Source organism: Mus pahari, chromosome 5 (genome assembly GCF_900095145.1).
Source record: "Mus pahari chromosome 5, PAHARI_EIJ_v1.1, whole genome shotgun sequence".
NCBI lineage: Eukaryota > Metazoa > Chordata > Mammalia > Rodentia > Muridae > Mus > Mus pahari.
In genome coordinates, this window is record NC_034594.1 from 7,316,395 (window position 1) to 7,324,953 (window position 8,559).

The window sequence follows — 8,559 nt, forward strand, 5'->3', positions numbered from 1 at the left end:
CCAGACCCATGCTAACAGGATCTACAGAATGATCAAGCTTGGTCTAGGTATTGATGAGGATGATCCTACTGTGGATGATACCAGTGCTGCTGTAACTGAAGAANTGCCTCCCCTGGAAGGAGATGACGACATCACGCATGGAAGCAGTAGACTAAGCTCCACCGGAACTATGGGTTTGCTTACCTTCATTCCTTCTGATGATATATTTTCCATGGTTTTTGTTTATTTTTGTTAACATTTAAAACATCTGTGTGGCATGAAAACTAAGGGGAAGATAAAATTTCTNCATGTGATACTGTGATACTATAGGTTTAACTCAAGAGGTTGATAGAACGTTTGCTGTAAGACGTAATATAACGTACTGATAATGTTAACTTTGTGGTCTGAAGTGTTTAGCTGTTGACCTGGATTCCTTAGTAGACCAAATTAAGATGGGTTAAATTCCATCTTAAAATTTTCATTCCCTGTAGTTAATTCTGCATGTATTAGTCTTAGAAGTAAACACAAGTTAAAACAACCTGACAGGAATTCCCCAAGTGGCTTGTTTTCCAAAGTCCTGAGAACAAAACCCTAAGTTTCCTAGGTCTTGNAACTCAGCAAGGCTTGTGAATGGAAATAACAGTGCCCAATCACATTCTGCTTTAAAAGGTAAATACAGATGAGATAAAGAAAAAAAAAAAAGAAACTCATTACCTTTCCCATGTTTCCTATACTAACAATGAAATTTTCATATATCAATAAATGTATATACTATCATAATATTTAACAATGCTCCAAATTTTAATTAACCTTTATTGTAGTTTGGAACCAATAAAAAAGTGTAATTTCTCTAAAGCAAAACCACAGTAAAAAGAATAGTTATTAGAAGTATATATTCAAGTACTTAGTAATATCTGTTATTGTGCTTTTGAAATTGTCAGAGCGTATACATGTCTATTGAACAGTAGAAAACAAATATTGTGGGTAATTGTGTGTATTTCACATTGAGAAGGAAAAGTCATAAAACACTTAAGCTAATTTGCTTCAAGGCATTCAAAATTAGTTGACATATATGAGGTATATAGTTTATTTTATACTTGTATTCTACTTTAACTTAACTGTAAAATAACCTTCACTGTATACGTATATCATGAGCAGCCTATGAATATCAGTGAATAAAGAGGAGGAATTTTCCCACACTTCCTTAGTCTTTCTGTCCTAAGAAGAATGTCTAACTAAAATAATAATGCAGCTATTCAGGTATCTCCATTTTGAATAAAACATATATTATACTCACATCAGTACATTTCCATGATAAAACAGCTCATTTTCTATGATGCCTAGAGCATATAAAACACGATGGAAAAGAGTGATTAGCTGGTCTTCTGTTTTGTTTATTAGCTCGCTGAAAATATCAGACATGTGAAATGAAAAGTAGGTCGGTTCTCTGCTTTGAAATTCACTTGAAATGAGCAAAAATGTGACAGGTCCATCATTCTGGGATCACGTCTGCATATAGTTTTTGTGAAGATCAGTAGTAGTACTCAAAATAGCCTGCCATATTTCAATGGGATATACTATTTTATCTGAAGTGCTAATGAAGCCACTCAGATGCCTAGATCAATCAAAATTTTAATTCAAACAGGAAAGAAGATGTAGATTTTATGAGTGTGTTAGCCAAGATAACAAGTCTACTAAATATATTTATGTGGATGTGTGTGTGTGTGTGTGTGTGTGTAAAACAGATACAATAAATAAAAATAAATTTAAATTCTAGTGTCCTATAGATTTATCAAAACAACACAGAACCAACTTTAAATTACATCTTCAACCTTCCAGTAACTGGTTTTTTTTTGCCTTAAAATAAATCCATGTGCATATTAAAAAATCCTAAATAAAATACAATTAAGTCTTGAGCTGTGTGCATTACACTGAGTCCTTCCCACAAGTCTCTGCTTCTTACCTCTTTCCTATAAGAACATTTGTAAAATACATAACTTGCAGAAATTCCAAGAGGCATGAGGTATCAACCTCTGGTCTATGGATACAAGTAACTACTGGCTGCACATAGGTTCTTATTTCAAGCAAAATACAAACCAGCTGGGAGAAGTTGCTATGAAACACCCTGCCTGCCTTTTCTTTTATTTCAAGCTAACAGGAAATTGAACACGGAGATTACATGTATGTAACACCAGTACCATTATCTCAGAGTCATATTATCAGAGATTTGTTCCATTTTAGCATTAAACCTTTAAATAAGTAAAACTATTTAACACTGTGATATGCATTAGGACTACATTCAAAGTGATGAATTAATTCACCAATCAGTGAGAAATATAAAAAGATTAAAACTAACTTCTATTAAAAGGATATACATGCATTACACAGCTCCACCTACTATTCATGAATTAGTGCTATCCTCATGGTTAACAGAGAAGAAAGGTAGAGGTTATTAAAGAGAACATCAAAGTGGAAAATATTTTATAGACGAAGAAACTTGTGTCATATACTGAGAATCTAAACGTTTCCATTTCTTCCATCCATCAACATTAGAGAGCTGGAGGAATGGCCAGGTCAGTAAACCTCCTGCTTTACAAGTATGTGGATCTGAGTCTCAGTGCCCAGAAACAAGGTGAAAAGCTGAGCATCATGTAATCCTAGCACTGGAAATGTGGAGACTGTAGGATCCTGGGGCAAGGTTAGTTGAATCAGTGAGCTCTTTGTTCAGTGAAAGATTCTGCCTCATTAAGTAAGATTGAGAACAACTGAGGAAGATAATTGCTGTGAAAATCTGGCCTCCAGTGCCACATGTACTTGCACCTACACAAAACATAAAATTAAATGAAGAAAATGATAATTCAGACTGTATTGAAATTATGTGGGCATAAAGGTGCATCCCACATACACTCACCCAACCCAGACAGTCTTGTGGATGCCAACAAGTGCTTATTGACAGGAGCCTGATATAGCTGTCTCCTAAGAGGCTCTGACAGCCTGACAAATACAGAGGTGGATGCTCTCAGCCAACTGTTGGAGTGAGCACAGTGTCCCCAATGGAGAAGCTAGAGAAAGGACCCAAGGAGCTGAAGGAGCTTGCAGCCCCATAGGAAGAACAACAATACGAAGCAACCTGTACCCTCAGAGCTGCCAGGGACTAAACCAACAACCAAAGAGTACACATGGAGATGGAGAGACCATGACTCCAACTGCATATGTAGCGGAGGGTGGCCTTGTTGGACATCAATGGGAGGAGAGGCCTGAGAAGGCTCAATGCTCCAGTGTAGGGGAATGCCAGGACAGGGAAGCAGGAGTGGGTGAGTGTGTTGGTGAGCAGGGGGAGGGGAGATGGGATAGGGGGTTTTCAGAGGGGAAACCAAGAAAAGGGATAACATTTGAAATGTAAATAAAGAAAATATCTAATAAAAAATAAGTTTCTTAAGATCTACAAATCCTTTCACATATGGAAAGAAACAGCTGTATGAATGGCAAATGACATTAAAATATATATTATATATTATAATATATTTTTATATGTAATATATTATAATATATGTTATGATATATTATAATATATTTTAATATATAATATATTACGATATATGTTACATTATATATTATAATATATTTACATGTATTATAATCTTAAAATAAATAAGTATTTTGGGCACATGTCATATATTTTCAGTTCATATATTTTATTTGATAAAATGTTCCAATAATTTGTTCCATTTAAAAATTATTTTTATTGCATTTTAAGTTGATTACTTTTTTTAAAAATCTAGCTTTAATAATTTGAACGTTGACATTTTCATATATGTGCATAATGAGCTCTGGTGGCTCCACTCCCACCCCTACTTATATCTCTCCCACTCCTGCCACCCTGCCATGCTTACAAGTCTTTCCCCACATTCAAGTCTTTTAGTTTGTTCTTGTGACCCACTGAGTTTAACCATGACTGGTTGTGTGGCATTGTTAGTACTTTATGAGATGTTTAGTTATAAAATACTTTTAACAGTCTGCTTCTTGGCATTTTATTCTTCTCCCAGTGTTTTCTGAAGAAAGAAACTAGTTGTAAAACCAAATCTATTATGGTATTTGTTCTGTACATTTTATATGCTAAAAATCTCTTTCCAACTCATTTCAACATACAGTTTCTTTGCATCAGAATTTACTTATTAAACTCACTTTTGATTATAGATATAGAATTGTTTCAAAATCTTTGGAAGAGCAAATCTCTACCAAATTGCCTTTGCTAAAATAAATTGCCAATACATGTGCTGGTCTTTGTCTAGATCATGTATATTCCTTTCCTTTATCTACTGTTATAATGATACATTATTATTGTATTGCTCTTATCTCTATCATTGTCCTAGTGTTTTTCCACTTTTTATTTTCAGATTTTGTTGTTGTTGTTGTTGTAAATTTGGAGACATTATCTCTTCACAGCTTTGTCTGTAGTTTTCATCTCCTTTAGAGAACTGGTTTGCATTGCTAATAGTTTCTTTGAGTCATTCCACATCCCAGTGAGGTTCTTTTCTATCTTTGTGCCTTGGCTTTTTTTCCTCATTTCTTGCTAGAATTCATTTTAGAGAATTCCACTTGATATGTTTTCTTATTTTGCAGTCTCTCTTGATAGCTCTCGAAACTGAAGGAACAGGAAGATGAGACCTAAACGTCTTCGGCTACTATGTGGTCTGAGAAAAGAAGCTTGTCAAAGTTATTTGTAAAAGAGCCAAAGCCAGCTGTTCATGATGTCCTCATCTCCTGGGAACTGTCCTGTCTGAGTTTCACTGGCATGGATGTTTCCCAGCTCACATGATATGTGATCTAAGGATTTCAGCCTCACTGTCTGTGAGCCCATCTACCCTTTCCTTACATCTAAGGCCTTGTTCTCCCTGCATGCTCCATTCCCTCTGGCTCTCACAATCTTTAGGATCTGCTTCTTTATATAATATTTTATCTTGTTGTGTTTGGTTGTGACTTCTTAGAAGCCTGTTCTTTTCTAAAAAGAGACAGTAACGGAATAGATCCGGAGGGAAGGCAAGGGGGGGGGGGGCTAGCTGGGAGGAGTAGAGGGAGGGGAAACTTTAATGAGTTCATACTGTATAAGAAAGCAACCTGTTTCCAATCAAAGGAAAGAAAAATTTTAAAAAAGTAACCTGTGTCAAATGTAAACTCACTTAGCATGAAGCAGCTGTGGCTGTTGGTCAGTTTCAGACTCACATGGGTTCCACAGATGTTTCAACAGTCCTGAAAGAGTGTTTTACATATTCTAAACTTCTAAAGGAAGTGCAGAGAATAAGAGGAGGTTAGTTTCTCAAGGACAGTCAAGAAAAGTTATAAATATGACTGGAGAAATAAATTAAATTCTGTTAGTTGCTTTTGAATTAGAGCCTTCAATATGAACTCATGCCTTATGATTTTTATTGATGTAAGTAAAGTCATTGTCTATTACCCAGTGAGGTAACTGTCTCTATTTGCGCATTTTTTGTGGTTGTTAATCTTGATTGTCATATTTATTGGTTTAAGAAAATATTAGGAGGTTAATAAAGTATATCTCAGGGTGAGGGAATTTCTAGAGAAAACAAGATCATAAATTTTCTGACTTAATCAATCTATCACTAAATCTGAGAGATCCAAAGTTTGAATACAGTTTTGGAAGCTGTATAAAATAAGAGAATAAGTTAACTTTATAAATAACAAGCATAATATTGAACATATCTGATCTACTCAAGTCATTCAAAACATGGACAAAATTGCATATTTTCGTATTACATTTTTACTTGTTGTTGAGACAGCATTTTTATCTGTAGCTTTGACTGGCTAGGTACTTACTATGTAGACCATGCTAGCTTTGTAGCTCACAGAGGTCTACTTGCTTCTGCCTCCTTAATGCTGGAATTAAAGGTGGGTGCTACCACAACTAGTTTATAACATACTTCAAAGCCAAGAAACATACATTTTAGATTTGACAATATAAGGTAGCAATAAAAGGTTATGAAGAAATAGTATTTTATATACACTTACAGATTTTACTTATATGAAATGGGTAAAGACATAGAAATTAAAAATGGTGCCAAAGACGGTTGTTTATTTTGGTGAAGCTCTGTTTTAAAAAATTAAAATGAAGCACATCATTAAACTAGTGTGAGTTGAAGTTACTAAAATTGATAAACCTCCTTTCAATGTTTTGTTTATCCATCTTTATACATACATATAAGTGTGACTCTTACCTCATCAAAGATGTTCTCTTTTGCAGCCGACAGAGACAACTACAGAAATCTAGAACTGATCAAAATGCAGAGAAAGACTGACTGTGCAATTCCCAAGACAAAATACACGTGCATTCAAGCAACCCCAATATCTAAGGCTCAGAGAATGTCACAGAAGAGGGAGCAAAAATATTGTAAGAGCCCAAAGAGATTTGCAGAAAGGAAGAATCTTCTTTAGACACGACAGGAAGCTGGACTCACAAACTCTTACAAATGCGGTAGCTTAAACAAGACCGGAACCACACTAGTTGACCTGCCAAGTTGGATAAAATTAGTCTATAGAAGACCAACCCTAAGATGAAGACTATAGGGAATTAACAACATTTGAGGGAGGGAGAAATAGTATCCTCCAGGGATAGACCACCTAAATCGTTTTCTAATATCAAGTCGTCAGTCCTAGAAACATACATATGAGAAACACTAAAGGAACTGGGCACAATGTGATGGATAAATATAAAATATCTCTCTCTCTCTCTCTCTCTCTCTCTCTCTCTCTCTCTCTGTATGTCTGTTTGTCTGTCTCTGTCTGTCTGTCTGTCTGTCTCTCTGTCTCTATCTCTCTTTGGGTGTAACAATTAAATAAAAAGAAACTATGAATTTTAGTGTGTATGAGCTATATAAGGAGAAATGAACAAATTTGAATTCAAAGTAAAATAAATGTTTAAGAACTAACAAGCAGAGATGTGTGTGTGTATGTGTGTGTATGTTTGAAAATGATAGTCTGATGGAAGACAACCTCTGTCATTCCAAATATCCTTCTGAACTTAAAGATGGAAAGATGAAAGTATTAACTTCAAGAATTTTCTACTATTCCCCATGTTCTAATTTCACATGAAATCTGTGTCATTATTGTGAAATCTACAAAAGTCTCTCCATAAAGATACAATAAAGATAAAAACATGGTTGGGTGATCAAATTGGATAGGTCAGTTTAGAATTTACATCATAGGCTTTGAAAATAAGTTTAGTTCCCTGGATAAAAAAAACCCTCACAATCTTTCTGGACAAAATTTTGAGATACTTTAGTAATGGAACTTGTAATAAAATGAATATGAATTTATAAACAGTTGTTTTGGGTTAGCATACAAAGCAAGTGTTTTATTGTTATTTTCACATATGTATATGATTAGGATATGTTGCTCTTTGTCAAACACGCATACATGTGATCATGATGTCTCTGTGTTTAAATATATATACTACATAATTTAATAAATGCTCCATGTGTGGGAGATAAAGTTTACAATTGGGCTCTGTTTGGAACACCCTTGTCTAGGTCTAGATCTTGAAATATATCACTTATTTCTCTAATTCTACCTTATTCTGCTATTATGACTTTATTTTTCAACAATTTTGCTAGAAGAAAGCAATCTACTTTCTCTTGAAGTCTCAATAAAACAGCACAGGATGCATGTACCACATTTTCTACTTTATATATAATTTAATTTTATATATTGTATTATATATATATATATATATATATATATATATATATATATATATATAATTTCTCTATATATTTATTTTTGACATATTGTTAATACACACCTCTGTGATGCACTATGATGCCTTTCAGAGTGTTATGATTGCAGCATATGGAAATTCTGTTTTATTCTTTGGAAAACGTCAACAATCATTTTAACAGGGGCTGTATGAGCTTATGCCACTACCTAAATGCTATAGGCTTCCTACAACCCCAGTCATCAGTACTTGATTTTAAGGCATTTTTTATTAGATATTTTCTTCATTTACATTTCAAATGCTATCCCCAAAGCCCCCTATACCCTCCCCCCACCTTTTTCCCCAAACTATCCACTCACACTTCCTGGCCCTGGCATTCCCTGTATTGGGGCATAGGATCTTCACAAGACCCAGGGACTATCTTCCCATTGATGGCTGACTAGGCCATCCTCTGCTACATATGCAACTAGAGAAACAGTTCTGGGGGGTACTGGTTAGTTCATATTGTTGTTCTTCCTATAGGGTTGCAGACCCCTTTAGCTCCTTGGGTACTTTCTCTAGCTCCTTCATTAGGGGTCCTGNGTTCCATCCAATAGATGACTGTGAACATTCACTTCTGTATTTGCCAGGCACTGGCATAGCCTCACAAGAGAGAGCTATGTCCGTGTCCTGTCAGCAATATCTTGCTGGCATATGCAATAGTGTCTGCATTTGGTGGCTGGTTATGGGATGGATCCCCGGGTGGTGCAGTCTCTGGATGGTCCTTCTTTCCATCTCAGCACTGAACGTTGTCTCTGTAACTTCTTCCATGGGTATTTTGCTCCCCATTCAAAGAAAGAGTGAAGTATCCA